Below are 18,183 nucleotides of genomic sequence, written 5' to 3' on the forward strand. Positions count from 1 at the left end.
AATCCCTCATGGAAGCCCTTGCCCTCCATGGGGCACAGAGAGGGCCTGGAGTGGAGGTGAGGGTTTGGGAGGGTTATGGGTTGGGGAGGAGGAGAGGGGAGGGAGAGGGAACTGAAAGTGACATGCGTAAAAAGTTAAAAAAGAATTCTTACCTATCTATAAAGCTTGTAGTCAGCATTACACCAAGGAAGTATACAGTTCTGCACCACAAAGTAAAAAGTAGCCATATCTGTGTTTCCCACAAAGATGTTCCACAATATTTTAATGTCTCAGTACCCATTAAAGGGAACATGCAACCACTCTTCCAGGATTCCAGGATTTAACTTTGGTTTTATTGGTCTCTTTTAAGGTGCCAGCTGTATTTGTCATATTATTTCCAGTGATACAGAATCAAATGTTTTCTCATCACAGACTGGAAACATTGACACGACAGATAATGATAGCACAAAGTCAAATTTGGTGATCCAGTGAATTTTATTGGGTTACCTACAGGAGTATGGGCTAGTAATTATAGACAACTCAACTGTATCAATTCGACAAAATCCCAACTATAAATCTGTGACAATTCACAAAGGCTGAAACCCTAGTGGTCTCTGCACTCTTTGAGGGTAGCCCAATATGTAAGATAGTTTCCTTTTTTTCTCAGTTCTTTTTGCTAACATAAAGTTGGAGAAGGAGGGGATTTGTGAATCAGATATGTATGAGACACTTTGGAAATTTATCAGTTGTTTACTAAGTTTTACAGAGACTTCAGAATATTGTGAGTTTTAATGAGCTTCACTCCATGAGGAAATATTTCATTTTGATGGAAGTTGCTATCCAAAACCACATATGCCGATTTTCAAATGTGATTTTGCGCTCATAGTTTTGTATGTGTTCACCCACAAAACAATAACAATAACAAATTGTATTTATTTTGTAAGAAACTAAACCATCTCAAAGACAAAAGAAAAAATAATTCCTATACCAGTTTTGCTTAGTTATGCTTCTCAGTAATTTTCCAATTCTCCTAACATTTTCACTTTTACCCTTTAAATGCATCTGAACTCTTCATTCTGTAATATAAGCGTCAGATGAATTCTACTCAGACCATTATTTAGGGATTCCCTGTATATAGATAATTGTAACTATAATTTCCACTAAGATAATTCTACTTAATGCCTGAAATTCTCATGTCAACATAGATATTGTCATGTTCTTCCTCTTTGTAATGGCTGAGTACAATTGGAAAGGTTTTCTTTCACTTGGGCAGAATTGAGGTACTGCATTGATGTGCATTACAAGCAGCTCATATCACCAAACATCATATTTCAACCTCTATATTCTATGCAAAAATACAAATCCTTGAGTTAGCTGTTTATATACCTATGTTTTATATTTTTCTACTGAATGGAACAAAAAGTAAAATTGGGATTATGACTCTGCACATAACAGAGTAAGCAACTATATAATTGGTCACTACTAGGTAAGACATCATAAATACCATTAATATAACTGGTTAATTTGTATGCTTTTTCCTATATAGACCATAATCTTAAAAGTCTTATAACTGTAAAATATGGAGAAAATAAATGTGTTGTCAATGTACTTTGAAAGGTGTTATCCAAAGTCATTATTAAATGCATAGAATATATATTTGATTTTCAAAAAATATTTCCCTATTCATTTAGTACTGCAAAGTTTATTATCAAATGCATATTTTACTGAAATTTAAGTAATTGTCCATCAACTAGATAATATATCACTGACTAAGACAGGAGATTGATGCTAATCTTATTCATTCATATTAATTTTATTAGCTTTCATTTCATCACATTTTTCTATTCCCCCAAAGTGATGCATTGCAAATGAATAAATTGTACACACATGGTAAAAATTTTAAATTCTTTGTGACTCCATAGTTACCCATTTTTAAATAGTGGCAAATAGACAATATGGAGAAATCAAGATAAGCTTATCCAAAATAAAATCAACACTAGCTTGTAATGCTAAACTAATCTTATCTACCAGTCTGTCAGTCATAGTAATTATTTGCATATAATATTTCAGTAGTGATAATCATTTTGTTTTGCGAATTTTGATATTTTGATATGTGAAATACCTGAGTAGACATAATCACATCAATACATTAAGAAAAAGTATGTAACTGCAAGGTTCAGAGGAATTTCTAAAAGGTTCTCCTAGGGCAGCTCAAACTGACCCAATCATGCTGAAGCCTTTTAAACTCTACTGTTTACAAGAATCAGAATAGACCCATGTTCTGTTTAACTGAACAAATCAATGCTACCTGTATTGTGACTTACAATACTAAAGGCAGTCAAGCAGCTCATCGAAATTTCAAGTACTAGTTAGGTTATATTGAGCCTTTAAATAGGTTATGAATTTTTTTAAATTTAAACCTATTGCTCTCTTGCTCCCTCTTTCTCTTCCAAAGTTGCATGTAAGGTACCATATTGTGTTCTCATTATAGTGTTTAGGCCTTCCTGTGCTAATAATCTTGGTTTTGTTGACATTGACACATTTGGAGAGAACTGCTAAGATTTCACCTCAACTTCTATTTTATTTTGAAGTTTTGTCTTGGCAATGTGGCTGTGGTAAATCTGTTTGGTAGAGGGCATATAGGAATGTAAGCCAATACCTCCATTAATATTTATGACTGTATTACTACCCTGAGAATATTAATTTGATCACACTGTTGATGAGAGGTTTATGATGTTTCTCTACCCCAAAGTAACCACATTATTTTGATTACTGATAAATTATAGAAGCAAGCTTTTCTAAATAGCTCATTCTTAAAGGATAGGAAATTATCTTTTACTCCCATACTAGTGCTGACTGTGTTATTGTTTCTTTTTGTATCTGAACAAAAAATATTCATGTGTCCTCTGTCTCACATAAGTACACATTTATAATCATTCCCTAACTAATTATGTCTATATTATATTAAATGTAAATTCATACTAGTATTTTCAACTTTACCCAAGAAACTCATGATTTTTGATACTCTCCCCCCTTTTCTTTTCTGTATACTGTTTATTATAATATAAAAACTTAAGAGTAATTGCTACAAGTAATTCTGAACAAGTCCACATTTTGACATAACTATACTGTTTAGTTTTATGTGTCTACTGACAGGTCTGACTAATGTGCAGATAGATGGTAAAATACAGACATAACTACTTGTCTGAGTATATCTGTTAGACAGTTTGTGGGAGAAATGAGACTTTGAATCAGTAAACTTGAGTGAAGAATATTAACCACACCAATGTGGATATAAATTATCCATACCATTGAAATCTTAACTAGAGAAAAAAAAAGAAGAAAGGAATATTAGGTCATGAGCTATATCACACATTTCTTTCTCTTATACATAAGCATCTCCGGTTCTTAGGCCTTCCTTATTTCTAGGCTTTCAAACAAGAGATCAAAGGACTTTGGGTCTGCTTAATTGCAATCACATGTTCAAGTTTACATAATTAATAGCTAAATATACTTTTAAAACATATATGAGTTTGTTTTCCAAGGAAAATTTTAATACAAAAACTGAAAAGTAGTCCTGATTACATGTGTTTCCCCTTCACCATGTTCTTGTTTTTATTTTTAAAATGAGTCAATATATGTCAAATTATGAATGGGCTTTATGGGTTTATAGCTCGGTTTGAATAATTTAACTATAATATCATATATTTACAATTAAAACTCTCCAGAGTATATATTTAAATGAATCTCAACACATTCTTCTAAAAATTGCTCTGAACCTATGTCCTTGCTATGTGTTTTATGCACAAATACATTTCTAATAACTTCTGTTGGTGTAGCACATATCAGACTGAAACAATGTAGGAAAAGATGTATTTTGTCTCATGATTTCAGAGATTTCAGATTTTCATAGAGTGTAGGACAAGGCAAAGGGAGCATTGAACATCATGGCAAAGAGGGTTAGAAATTTCCTCAATCCGTTCTCCTGACTCCACTCTACCTTTTTTGTTTTGGTTGCATTCACTGCAGATGTCCCCAGATTTCAAAGTCCTTTCTAAAACTACTTCACAGAAAAGCACAAATGCATTGGCATGCTTTATTAATATTGTAGATAATCCTTAATCTTATCATGTTGGTAAGCAAGATCATCCATCAGATGTAAATGTTTTGAAATGGTAACAAGTCACCAAGTTTGTAATAATTGCTGCGTGCTTACTGTTTAGTAAATGTATAGCTAGAAATTTAGCTGTCATTTTCTTTACCACATTTTCAAACGTAATTTTATTTTAATTTATTGGAGATGGTGAGCATCCAGGTACTATGCTAAGATTACTACTGATATGTCAACTCCTAGCAGAATTTTTACAGAAATTGGTTATAATGGATGTGACGGCTCATGATCAAAACCAAAAATGTCAAACTCCATTCCAGCTTTTGAGAAAGTTTAAATTAAATATGAAAATGTTAATATTGTCTATATTCAGTTTGTGTCTATTTCATAAAATTGTCCATCACATTTACTACTTTGAAAATAGGTAACTTATTCAGTGAAATGTAACATAAAATGTCAGGATATCAATACTTTATTGTGATTCATGATGGAAATATTTTAAAGACTTTAAAAGAAACACTCTCAAAGACCTAAAGACAAGGGAATTCACTTTGTTGTATGGGGAATTTTAGATATCCATGTCCAGAGAATTGGACCCATCAAAAGGAGCAGATAGTTCTTGCACAAAAGAGTAAATTTTCAGGTATATTGCAGCACTAAAATGTTGCAGTCTATAAAAATTCCTCCCTTTCAAATTGACTTATGGCCACAGAGTTCAAAATAATACTTGCCCTTCAAGGTTAAAGGCCTACAACTTAACAGTCTAAAGTGTCCCTACAGAAGGATGTTTGGTAAAAGGTGTGGATGTCTTACCTAAATATGTGCCCTAGAAACAAGGTCCCAATTAAGACTATAGTTTTGACTACAATGATATAACTTCAAAAAGGAGCAACCTGACTCCAGATAAAGATAAACCTAAGGGTGCAGTAGCCAGTTACCATGTTCAATCAAGTCATGTCTGTAGGAAAAATTAAAACAAACAAAAATTTAGCTCTCCTGACACACTCCTAAATCTAATCAGAAATCAAGAGAGAATTTCAATTTGACTCTGTGGGTCCCTGAGAATACTGTTTAAACTTTTTCAGCACTTCTCTGAAGGCTATCTTTTTCCTGCTTGAGACAACTAGATTGTCTTCGCCATTCTGTTTATGCTTTCACTAATGCCATAGAATTAATCATAAATGAAGCTTCTTCCATGTTCTTATGAACTAACACACAGTCTAGAAGCTGTACCAGTGCTCACTGAATTCTGCATCAATGAGTCCTCTCAGAAGAATAAATAAAAAGCAATTTTAATTAAGTACACTCTTGATGAAGCATTAACAATGTTTCTGAAAATTATTATTACATAGTTTAATATCCTATGTGACAAAACTGAAATGACATAAATTTTGTGTACACATGTTGCAGAAATTAAAAACAAAAACTTACTCCAGCTCAGAAAATGTTTCTGTGATGACAGTAGAGAAGAAAATTTCTCACTGTGAGTAAGCATAAAACCATAATGAAATTCGTGTTTTTAATTATAATGCATAAAACAGCAAGGACAATCTAACTTATATTTTCTCCTCATTAATATGTAATCTTATAAGTGCATAAGGCATGAACCTGTATTTTTTAAAAGATAGTAATTACAGAGAATTTTGAAAAAGGTTATCTTGATAAAACATAAATTTATTAATAATATGCTTACTTTAGTAAAGGCGAAAGATTTATACGATCTGAAGAGAAACATTTAGTGGCTGATCGAATAAGAGGCAGACTCCCTTGGTTAAGTACTGAGCTGAACTCAAGAAAGCCAGTAACAGAGAGGGAGGACTGATGATCAAAGGGATTAAGACTGGGCTGGTTTAACCCCCAGAAACAGCTGACCAGACAAAGGTTAACTCTTGAATCCCAGGCATCAGCCTGGGAATCCAGCATGGGACTGATCAAGACCCCCCTGAATCTGGGTGTCAGTGAGGAGGCCTAGGTAATCTATTGATCCTTGGGCAGCAGATCAGTACCCATCCCATGTATACACACGGACTTTGGACTCCCATAGAACAATGTGAGGTGCACTCTCACCCTGAACTCTTGGGGAAGGGTCTAGGCCCTGCCCTATATGAAATGACAGACTATGGACACCCCCATGGAGGGCCTCACCCTCCCTGGGGGAATGAGGAGATAACAGGGGGGGTTGGGGGGGCACGGGAGGAGGGGAGGGAATGGGAGAGGGACCTGGAACTGACTTGTGAAGCAACCTCGTTTCTTATCTAAATTTAAACTGGAAAATAAAATATAAAAAAATAATATGCTTACTTAAGCTCTCTTCCAACATCTACATAGTGTGAGTCAATATTGTTTGTTAGAATTAGGAATAATTATTTAAGTATGAAAATATTGAAAAAATATTATAGAGAATAGTGATGATATTCAATTAATGTAATTCAAATAATGTGTGAATGTCCCTTCATGTCAAAGAAATTAGTTCATATTTTATAATAATCCTGACCTTGTTGGTTAGAGAAACTCCAGGGAAGCACTGACTATTGGAGACCTGGTGCATTAATATGCATAGGACATGATCTGGTTCATCATTTTTGGTTTAGAAATTCAATAGTGACAAGAGATACATATCTGCACTATATCAAGCCCATAAACATAGGCACTCATAAATTTATCAGGTGGTGATTATGTAGACCGAGAGAAGGTGCCAAGTATGATGGTAGAGCTTCTCAGAGTCACTTGAGAAGAAAATTGTGACAGCGTCATGGGATGCTCCTTGTGATGATTTCAAAAAGTCAATAAATATTCATCAATGAGAACCATTGTGTGAGGTAGATTAACTAACTGCCAAAGCCTGAATCATATCCTGAGCTCTGTTAGAGTTCTCCAGTAAAGTCAATACAGTAGCCGAGCATTAGGAAGAACTGTAGGACACCACTTTTATAGAAATTGGGATGTAAGATAGTTTTCATTGTCACCCTGGCTGGATTTAGAATCAAGAAAGTTAGTGGAGTACAGGACAGTGGCAGTGTGGGTGCTTTAAATGACTGTGACTAAATGTGACTGGTACCTGTCCTTGGGTAAAACAGAATGAAAGAGGTAGGAGAAGGGCAGGCAATGCAAGGATTCTGCTGTCTCAGTGTCCAAGACCACCATGAAGTATAAGGGGGTGTTCTGAAATGATTCCCCTTCCGTCACAGATTAAAATCCTCTGCTATTTTAAATCAAAATCAGTCTCCTCCTTTTAGTTGCAAGAGGCAGGAGATGCGGTGTAAGTAGTAGGTAGTGATACAGAGAATGAATGTTGCATTGGAGGGAGGTGCATGTGTGTGAGCATCTGCATGAGCACCCATGTGTGCACATGTGTGCAGGCCACACAACCACATTGGACGTTCCTCCATCAGCACTTCCTGCTTCTTTATTCAAATGAGTGTATGGTCACACGCAGGCTGAGAATTTGCCAAATGTGAATCTTTGGTTGGCCAGAGACCCACAGGGATCAGTTTACCTAACCCCCCTTCTGAAATTTGCACTAGGATTACAAGAACACACCAGCAGGATAAGAGATTTGCTACCAGAAATTTTACATTTAAACTTGTGTCTTCATGCTTGTATAGCAAGCACTTTGCAATCTGAGGTTTTTTGTCCCAGTTCCAACAAAATAAAAATGCTGTATAGTGCACTTAATTATGGGAAATAGTTTTATAGCACATGAAGTTATCATTTTACTGACTAAGGAGCATTTTGAAGAATAAAGGATAATGGACTGCAATGCAAAGTTCTTTACCACACACTCTAGTGATGTTAGCATCCAAAACAGGAGGGCCTTGAGACATACACATAGTGTTTTAGTTGGTGACTGAAACACACAATAAAAAGGCAGAAGAAGAAATTCAGGAATCTAATATTTTTATTTAGCATCAAATAAGGATGATGGACACTTTCTGTGGAAGTCATTAAGATACCAACTGGAAGGATACCTTGTTAAGGAATAATGCGAGTTAAGATTCTCTGTTGATGAAGTCTATACTCTGTTGAAGTATTGTACATCTCAAAAGATTCATGCAGAGTCCTCAATGTTACTTTGAACTTAGTTCTTCCCTCAAGAACAGGAAAGACTACTCATTTAAAATTTTAGTGCTGTGATTCAAGATCCAGGTCTGCAGCATTCAGCATTTTCATCACATAAATTCTTACCAGTTAGGGCAAAATGGGATTGAAGGTTCCTGTGAAATGTGATGTGCTTATTTAGCTTAATAGATGTGTTTATTCTTCTGCTCTCAAAGGGCAGAAATCCAGCCGTGTTTTTCGCAACCCTGACTATACCCCACTTTAAAGCTCAGCGTGTATTTATGTTTCATGTATTTCAGTTTATTTTCATTTTATACGTATAAGTGTTTTGCTCTCAAGTGTGTTTATGCACTATTTTCTTAATGCACTGTTTGCTTAGAGTGCTGGATTCATTCAAACTGGCATTACAGGTAGTTGTAAGCTACCCTGTGGGTTCTGGGAAGTGAACTTGAATCCTCTGTCATAGCAGCAAGTACTTGTATTTTCTGAGCTATCTCTTCAGCTTTATAATTTATTTTTTAATAAAAAATTGATTCTTACACACAATACCACCACCAAAATAAACCCAAAACAATAAACAATCAACAATCAATTGTCATTAATATCCCTCAATATCAATGGTCTTAGCTCACCTATAAAAACACACACACAGTAACAGAATGGATAAGAAGACAGAATCTGTTCTTCTCCTGCATAGAAGAAACACACCTCAACTTCAAAGACAGATGTTACCTTGAAGTTAAAGTTTGTGAAAAGGTTTTCCAATCAAATGGCCCTAAGAACCAAGCTGGAGCAACTATCTTAATATCTAACAAATTAGAGGCATCCACATTCATAAAAGAAACATTATTAACACTCAAATCACACATTAAACCCCACACACATAGTGGGAAAGTTCAACACTCTACTCTCATCAGTGGACAGGACAAACAGACAGAAACTTAGCAAAGTAACAAAATAACTAATAAAAGTTATGACCCAACTGGGTTTAACAGACATTTCTGGAACATTCTATCCAAACACAAAAGAATATATCTTTTTCTCAGTGCCACATGGAACCTTCTCTAAAATTGACCACATACTCAGCAAGTCAGCAAACTGCAACAGCTACAACAAAATTAAAATAACTTTCCATATCTAAGCAGACCACAATGACTTAAAATAAGAATTCAGCAACAACACAAATTACAGAAACCCTACAAACTCATGGAGATTGAACAATACTCAACTGCATCACTCCTGGTTAAGGAAGAAATAAAGAAAGCAATCAAAGACTTCCCGGAATTCAATTAAAATGAAGGTAGCATACCAAAACCTATGGGACACTCTGAAACCAGTGCTAAGACAAAAGTTCATAGCACTCAGGGCCCACATCAAGAAACTGGAGAATAGTCACACTAGACAATTAACAGAACACCTGATAGCTCTTGAGCAACAGAAAGAAAACTCACCCAAGAGTAGGTGCCAGGAAAAAATCAAATTGAATTGTGAAATCAATAAAGTAGAAACAAAGACAACAATACAAAGAATCAATAAAACAAAGATTTGATTCTTTGAAAACATCAACAGGATAGACAAGCCTTTACCAAACATAATCAAAAAGCAGAGAGAGAATATGAAGATTAGCAAAATCAGAAATGAAAAGGGGGAAAAACATCAAACACTGAGGAAATTGAGAGAAGTACTCCACAAAAATGTGAAATTGGAAGAAAATGGATGGATATCACTTACCAAAATTAAGTCAAGAACTGATAACCAATTTAAACAGACTGATATACCTAACAAAATAAAAGTATTCATCAAAAGTCTACAACCTAAAAAAAAAAGCCCAGGGTGAGATGGTTCAGTGCAGAATTCTACCAGAAATCCAAAGAAGAGCTAATGCCATTACTCCTCAAGTTGTTCCACACAATAGAAGCAGAGGGGCCATTACCGAAGTCATTTTATGAGGATGAAGTTACCTTGGAATACAAACCACACAAAGACACAACTAAGATAGAGAACTACAGAACAATCTCCCTCATGAACATTCATGCAAAAATATGCAATAAAATACTGACAAATTGGCCGGGCGGTGGTGGCGCACGCCTTTAATCCCAGCACTTGGGAGGCAGAGGCAGGTGGATCTCTGTGAGTTCGAGGCCGGGCTGGACCAACAGCCTCCAAAACAATACAGAGAAACCCTGTCTCATAAAAACAAAAAAAATACTGGCAAATGGAATCCAAGAACACATCTGAAAAATCATCCACCATGATCAAGTAGGCTTCATGCCAAAGATGTTGGGATGGTTCAACATATGAAAATTCATCAATGTAATCCAGTAAATAAACAAAATGGAAAAGAAACCACATGATCATCTCACTAGATGCTTTAAAATCTTTCAACAAAGTTCAAAACCCCTTTATAATAAAGGTCTTGGAGAGATCAGGTATAATAGGAATATAACTAAGCATGATAAAGGCAATATACAGCAAACCAAAATCAAGCTAAATGGAGAGAAACTCAATGTGATATGACTAAAATCAGGAACAATACAAGGCTATCCACTCACTCCATACCTCTTTAATATTGTACTTGAAGTCTTGAAGTTCTTAGTAGAGCAATAAGACAACACATGGAGATCAAGGGGATACAGATTGGAAAAGAAGAAGCAATTTGTTTACTATTTTCAGATGACATGACAGTTTATATAAGTAACCTTAAGAATTCTACCAGGTAACTCCTACAGTTGATAAACACCTTCAGCAAAGTGGCAGGATACAAGATTAAGTCAAAATAAACAGTAACCCTACTATATATAGATAATAAAGGAGCTGAGAAAGAAATCAGAGAAACCTCACACTTTTCAATAGCCTCAAACAACATAAAATATCTTGGGGTAATTCTAACATATCAGGTAAAAGACCTGTATAGCAAGAATTTTGAGTCATTAAAGAAAGAAAGTAAAGAAGATAACAGAAAATGGAAAGATCTCCCATGCTCTTGGATAGGTATGATCAACATAGTAAAAATGGCAATCTTATCAAAAGCAATCTACAGATTCAATGCGATTCTTATAAGAATCTCAACAAAATTCTTCACAGACCTTGAAAGAACAGTAGTCAACTTTATATGGAAAAACAAAAGACCCAAGATAGCCAAACCAATGCTGTGCAATAAGGGAACTTCTTGATCAATCTCCATCCCTGACTTCAAGCTCTACTATAGAGATATAGTACTGAAAACAGCTTGGTATTGGCACAACAATAGACAGGTAGAACAATGGAATGGTATTAAAAAACCTTGTATGCACCCACACACTTTTGAGCACCTGATTTTTGACAAAGAAGGTAAAACTATACATTGGAAAATAGAAACCATCTTCAACAAATGATGCTGGCATAACTGGATGCTGACATGCAGAAGACTGCAGATAGATCCATGTCAATCACCATACACAAAACTTAAGTCTAAATGGATCAAATACCTCAACATAAATCTAGCCACACTGAACCTCACAGAAGAGAAAGTGGCAGGTGTTCTCACATGAATTGTCACAGGAGACTACTTCCTGAACATGACACCAGTAATACAGACACTGAGATTGACAATTAATAAGTGGGACCTCATGTAACCGAGAAGCTTCTGAAGACAAAGGACACAGTCAACAAGACAAAACAGCAGCACACAGTATGGGAAAAGATCTTCATGAACCTCACATTTGAAAGAGGGATGATTTCCAAAATATACAAAGAAATGAAGAAGTTAGTCACCAAAACACCAAATAATTCAATTAAACACAGTGGTACAGAACTAAACAGAGAATTCTCAATCGAGGAATCTAAAATGGCTGAAATACACTTAAGAAATTTTTCAACATCCTTAGCAATCAGGGAAATGCAAATAAAAACAACTCTGAGATACCATTTTATACCCATCAAAATGATTAAAATCAAAAACACAAAGGACAGTTTATTCTGGAAAGGCATAGAGAAAGGAGAATGCTTCTCCATTGCTGGTGGGAGTGTAGATTTGAACAGAGACTTTAGAAATCAATACTGCAGTTTCTCTGAAAAATGTGAACCAGTCTATCGTAAGATCCAGCAATTACACTCTTAAGCATATACCCAAAGTTTCACATTCTTGCAACAAGGACAACCATTCAGCTATGTTCATAGCAGCTTTATTTTTAATAACCAGAACCTGGAAGCAACCTAGATGCCCCACAACCAAAGAATGGATAGAGAAAATGTGGTACATTTACACAATAGAGTACTACTCAGTGGAAAAAAGCAATGGAATCTTGAAATTTTCAGGCAAATGGATGGAACTAGAAAAATCCATCCTGAGTGAGATAACACGGTCACAGAAAGATAATCATGGTTAATACTCACTCATATATGGATATTAGACACAGTACAAATAATTAGCAGTACTACAACCCACATCTCCACAGAAGCTAGGAAACAAGGAGAAATGTAAGAGACATGCAAGATTCTCAAGTAAACGGGAAAGGGAAAAGAACCCCTGAACAAGTGGGAGAATGGATGAGGGGGAAGGAGGTTGGACAAAGAGGAGGGGAGAAGAGGAAGATGGGGGAGAACCTGTGGGATCAGGCAGATTGAGTGGGTCTAAAGAGAAATCTGGCACTACTGAATTGTACAGAGATCCACATGGATGACCCCAGCTAAGATCCTAAGCAATAGTGGGGAGGCTACCTTAAATACCCATCTCCTATAATGAGAATGATGATTACCTTAAATCCATCCTAGAGCCTTCATCCAGCACCTGATGGAAGTAGAAGCAGAGATCCATAGCCAAACACTTAGCCAAATTCCTGGAATTCAGCTGCAGAGAGGGAGGAGTGATGAACAAAGAGGTCAAGACCACCTGGAAAACCCACAGAAACAGCTGACCTGAGCAAGTGGGAACTCATGACAGCTGAACATAGGACCAAACTAAGCTCCCTGAAGGTGGGTATCAGGTGGGAGCACTGTGCCGTCTATGTGCCTCTGTCTGTGGCACCAGGATGTATTACTAGTGCAGGGAAGGACTTCTGGAGCCCATTCCCCATGGAGGGTCCTTTCTTAGCTTAGATACACAGGGGAGGGCCTAGGCCCTGCCCCAAATAACTTGACAGATTTTGATGATTCCTCATGGAAGGATTCAGCCTCCCTGGGGAGTAGATTTGGGATGGGATGGGGGTGTTGATGGGTGGCGTGAGAGGATGGGAGGGAGAGGGAACTGGAATTGATATTTAAAATAAGATTGTTTCTAATTTAAATATATTCATTCATCTCTCCCCCATATCTGTGTAGACCCTCTCTTCCTCCCTACCTATCAAAATTTATGTATCAAAAACAAAAACAAATTAAAACCCAATTCAACAACAAACCCCTGAAATCCTAGACAACCGAATACAAAATTAAAAAAAAATAACAATAAAATGCCCCCACCAAATTGAAACAAAAAATGTTTACACACACACACACACATACACACAAATACATATATACTCACACTCACTCACACACACATACACTGACAATCCCATTATTTGTTGGCCAAATTCTCCTGAACATAAGACCTGTCTTGGAGTGGTTGATATACACAATGTCACTTTATTGGAGAAATCATGTTTTCCCTCTCCTAAGAGGTATACATAACAATGACAGCAGATTTGTTAACCTTTACACTTCTGCCTATGTATTCATTCATTAATTCATTTGTTCATTTTTTAAATGTAACAAATTGCAATATAATGAGATAAAACAAATACTACCACATCAGTGTTGGATGAGATGAAGCAAGAGAAGGAATGGAACATATTACATGGCACCAGAGTCAGGGACCTACTTGTTCTCCAAAGCCAGAGTTCCATATTTTAAACTGGAAGACATAAGAGCAAAGGACCTGGTGTAGACCCTGTGCATGCTGCCTGTGAGTTCACATGAGCTTTGACAATGATGATTTTGAGAGCCTTGTTCTTCTGGTGTTTTCCTATCCCCATATGCCCCTTACAATCTTTACAGCTCCTCCTCTGAGTGATTTTCTGAGCTCTGTGGACAGAGATTTAATATATTTCAATTTGATGTGTGAAGCAAGCTTGTTTCTAAATTTAAAATAAATAAATAAATAAAAATAATTGAAATATTTGAAAAATACAATGAAACTGATCCATTAATTAATGTCAAATGGATTCAGGGGTCAGACTATAATTATAAACAACTGGGGGTTAACTATAAGATCATACACTACTTCATACTACCTCCATAATTTGACATAAGTTTCCATGCTTTGCTGTGCTAAGTCTTCCCTTTTCCTTCAGAAAGTCAGCAAGAACAAGTAAGTCAATGTGATGACTGTCTTCATTTTTACCCTGACACCATCTAGTTTCAGTGAAGTGTTGTCTACACAGTCTTGACCTGAAGGCATAAATGTGAGAGGTTGTGTCAGCTAACTTCATTAATGTGGGAAGATCCAGTTCACGGTCTGGCCTCACCAGTCCCTAGCTGTGTATGTGGAATAGCATGCTGAATGAGAGTAGAGCATTCGAGGTGAACAGCCAGGCAGGAAAGCATGCATAGACACATTTCTTTCTATTACTTAAGGGGGTTGTGATGTGACCAGTAGTGCCGAGCTCCCCCTGTCGTGACTTCCTCTAAGAAATGGACTGTCACCTGAAATGGGGAACTAAAACAAGCATTTTATTCCCCTAAAAGTAAAACATAATTGTCATTTGTTATTTGAGATAGACAAGGTGAACCTGGAGCATTTTAATATCTTTCTACTGAGCAAATATTGGAGAAGAAGAAATGGATGATCAGAATGAAAGACATCGTATATTATTTTGGTGTGAGGAGTTTCCATTGGGATCTGCCCTTTAGAACTAGGTTTTGTCTTGCTATTTTTTAAAGTTTCATGAAGGTGTGTAGTTTGAGCGAACATTTAGGTGAAGAATAAAGTACTGTGTCACTCACCTACAAGCATTGGACATATTTGAAATGACGATTACATTGGAATTAAAATCATCATTGAGAACCTCATGAGTTACTCAGGATGTAAACACATTTCTGACTTTCCTCAATTTAATTTTTGTAGAAATGTGTAGAAATTATTGTTTTCTTATTCAACATGTCTATCATGGTACTTTTTCTACTTTTATATTATAGTGAGACTTTCACTGAGTTAGTTTGATACAATTACAAGGTATTTCATTAGAAGTAATTCAGTGATTCAGTTCTGGATGACAAAATAGTCCACGTGTCACACTTGATGAGTCTATCTCTTTCTTCACTCACAGGAATATGCTGTCCATGTGAATATTTTAAAGAGTATTATATTAACTTTTATTAGTTGTGTCATTCATATATACATATAAGTTCCTGCAAGAGCAAAAATATACAGGGATTCTGGGACCAATTTTTTGAAATAAGATTATAAATGAGCATTTATGAAGTAAAATCCTACCATGGTTCATGTAAACAATCTATTAAAATCAACTCTAAATTAATACTGCAAGATAAGATTAAAATATATTGAGTCAAAGAATAGATATACACAAAAATTAAGAGAACGACTAATTTTTGTTAATCAATTAGCAAGTAATTCTAAAAGTCTATTAAAAATATATATTCAATGAATGTAGGCAAACATCTGGCAGTCAATTTTCTGTTAATAATATAAACAAGATAAAATAATTCTGGTTTTGTTCTCAACAAAGTGGACAACATTACAAATACATGCAATTTTTTTCACAACTAATCAATATAGGTAAAAAGAAAGAAATGGATTGTGAACTTGGGACATGAGAAAACACGAGTCACAGCACTATATATATACAAATATGCATATAACATAATTTGCAAATTATCAATAATTTTTAAATGTTTCTCTTTTGATAGCTTTGGCTAGGGGGATATTTTAATTTTAGATTTTATATATTATGATGTTTTTAATATGAGATACATTTTAAATTTTAAAATAAACTTATATATTCTTTATTGAAAATACTCTTTTCTTTCAATTTCATGCAATATTAATCTGCATTTCTCAGTCTTCTTTTACATAAATCCAATGCTATGAATGTTGAATTCATTAAGGAAACCACCAAGAGGATCCCATGAACTTACATTCTATACTGGAGATGTAGGTTGCTGTGTCTGTGAAAGTGCAGTCTTAATAAACATGCAAAGATAAAGTCATGAACACTCTCCCCTTGGATAAGGAGTACTGTCGTTATAAAACATGGTCAAATGTTAGTGATTACTGCAAAGAACCTAACACATTTGCCTCAGCAAATATTTGAAATTACCACAGTAGATTTAAACTGTTACTTATCTTAAATTTTCACAATATTCGAATAAAGCTGAGCTTACTCGATAAAGGAATAAGGAATTGAGATAGTCTATTTTTCCTCACAGAAGTTCACAAATCAGAGGTTGAGATGCACCCACTGTGCCTTTAATTCCTTGAATTTATAGGTAATTTCAGCAATTTAATTTGTTTCTTCACTTGCCTTCTGCTAGCAGACTTCTGCCTTGATATTGCCTAGAGAGTAATCCCTCATGCATAAAATGGTTTCTGTTAATTATTACTTTAACCACACTGCCGAGAACTCAATGAGTGTTCTGTGAGTCTAGCACAGCCTCATATTGTTATATAAAGTTATTGAATGAGTGTGGGCAAACACCATCTCAGCTGCTACAAAGAAATGTACTAACATCTCCACTGATCATAGAATCTTCAAAGATTCACAGTTATTTTATTGAAGCTTAACTGTACAGAGACAATTAAGGAAGCATTTGTCCAGATGGTCCGTTTCTTCAGATATTTTCTTTCTCATAACTTTTCAAATCAGTCAGAAAATTGTCTCCATCTTTCTGGCAGGAAGGACAGTATGTTACCAAGTGAAGAATTTAGTTCTAGTTCCTTTTTTTCCCCTCAAAGCTGAGAATCAAAGTTCATTATAAGATATTGTCACTTCAGTAGAATGAAATCCTGAGCTTGAAGAGAAAGGGCAATCTAGTAAGTAATAGGTTAGAAGGCCACAGAATGAAGTTGGATTGAGGCAGTGTCTCGGGAGTAAGAGTGGGCAATATTTGTTACTTCTTTTTATTTCTTTCATTCTCTGCTTTAATGGAATCGTTAATGAAACATGTTGCAGAGACCTATTATTTTCCAAAGTTAATATTTAATATTTAAGAGCCATCATTTTGGAAAATAAGAATAAATGTAAATCACAATGAGTCATTAATCTAAAGTTATTAATGAAAACTTTAAAGATTGGAGTCACTTACCCTAATCTTCATCTTAACTGGTAGGTTCAGTGACAGTTGAACATAAAGTCTTCAATACTCTTTGAAGAAGAATACAATTTCCAGCACATTTTAGCATCTTATGCTATGAAAGGGGAGAACTATGCCCTAACACACATTCCCTGTATTTAGTTGGATGCTAGACTATTTTTTCTTCAAGATAATACAAGGACATGAAAATGTTTCCAAGAATTATTTCACGCCTTCTACAGAATCAAATGTCTTTAAGATTCAAAGACAGAGAAATAAAAATCCTTTTCGTGGAAAAAACAGGGAAGGCTTCCTGTGTATCTTAATTAGAGGTTGCTAAAATGAGAGAACTGCATGAGAGCCACTAATAGACAACATGCTTCCTGATGGGTTGGTGAGAAATCTTTGGCTTAATCCTTTGGTCCAAAATAGAAAGTGAAAGCATGCGTTAAAACTTTCTTACTTATTATCAGGTTTCAGCTACTTTGGTCTGAATGTTGCATGCATTTTCATTGGCCAATGTGGCTGGCTGCTCCTCATACATGGCAGAGAGACTCACTACCTAGCTGAAGATTACCAGCATAAATTTTTAGTCCAATTATTTCTTTCTGTGCATTAGTTCCTCAGAAGAAACAAAGTTTAGCAATTTTTGACCTAAGCACTTATAGTCTTGGATCACCTTTTTTCTATGAAATCTCCCAATACCATCTGACAAAAACAAAACAAAACAAACAATCAAAAACAAACAAATAAAAATACAACTTAAC

At 35.4% G+C, this 18,183-nt stretch overlaps 1 long non-coding RNA gene across 1 annotated transcript in view; it reads right to left on the reverse strand.

Moving 5' to 3' along the window:
- LOC121140912 overlaps positions 1–17,810 on the reverse strand; it is a 30,235-nt gene extending 12,425 nt beyond the window's left edge. The window contains exon 1 of the long non-coding RNA XR_005877861.1: positions 17,429–17,810. This is a non-coding gene — a long non-coding RNA (uncharacterized LOC121140912). The remainder of the gene's footprint in view (positions 1–17,428) is intronic.
- Between the last annotated feature and the right edge of the window lie 373 nt (positions 17,811–18,183).

This window comes from Mesocricetus auratus, unplaced genomic scaffold (assembly GCF_017639785.1).
Source record: "Mesocricetus auratus isolate SY011 unplaced genomic scaffold, BCM_Maur_2.0 Super-Scaffold_2245, whole genome shotgun sequence".
Lineage (NCBI taxonomy): Eukaryota > Metazoa > Chordata > Mammalia > Rodentia > Cricetidae > Mesocricetus > Mesocricetus auratus.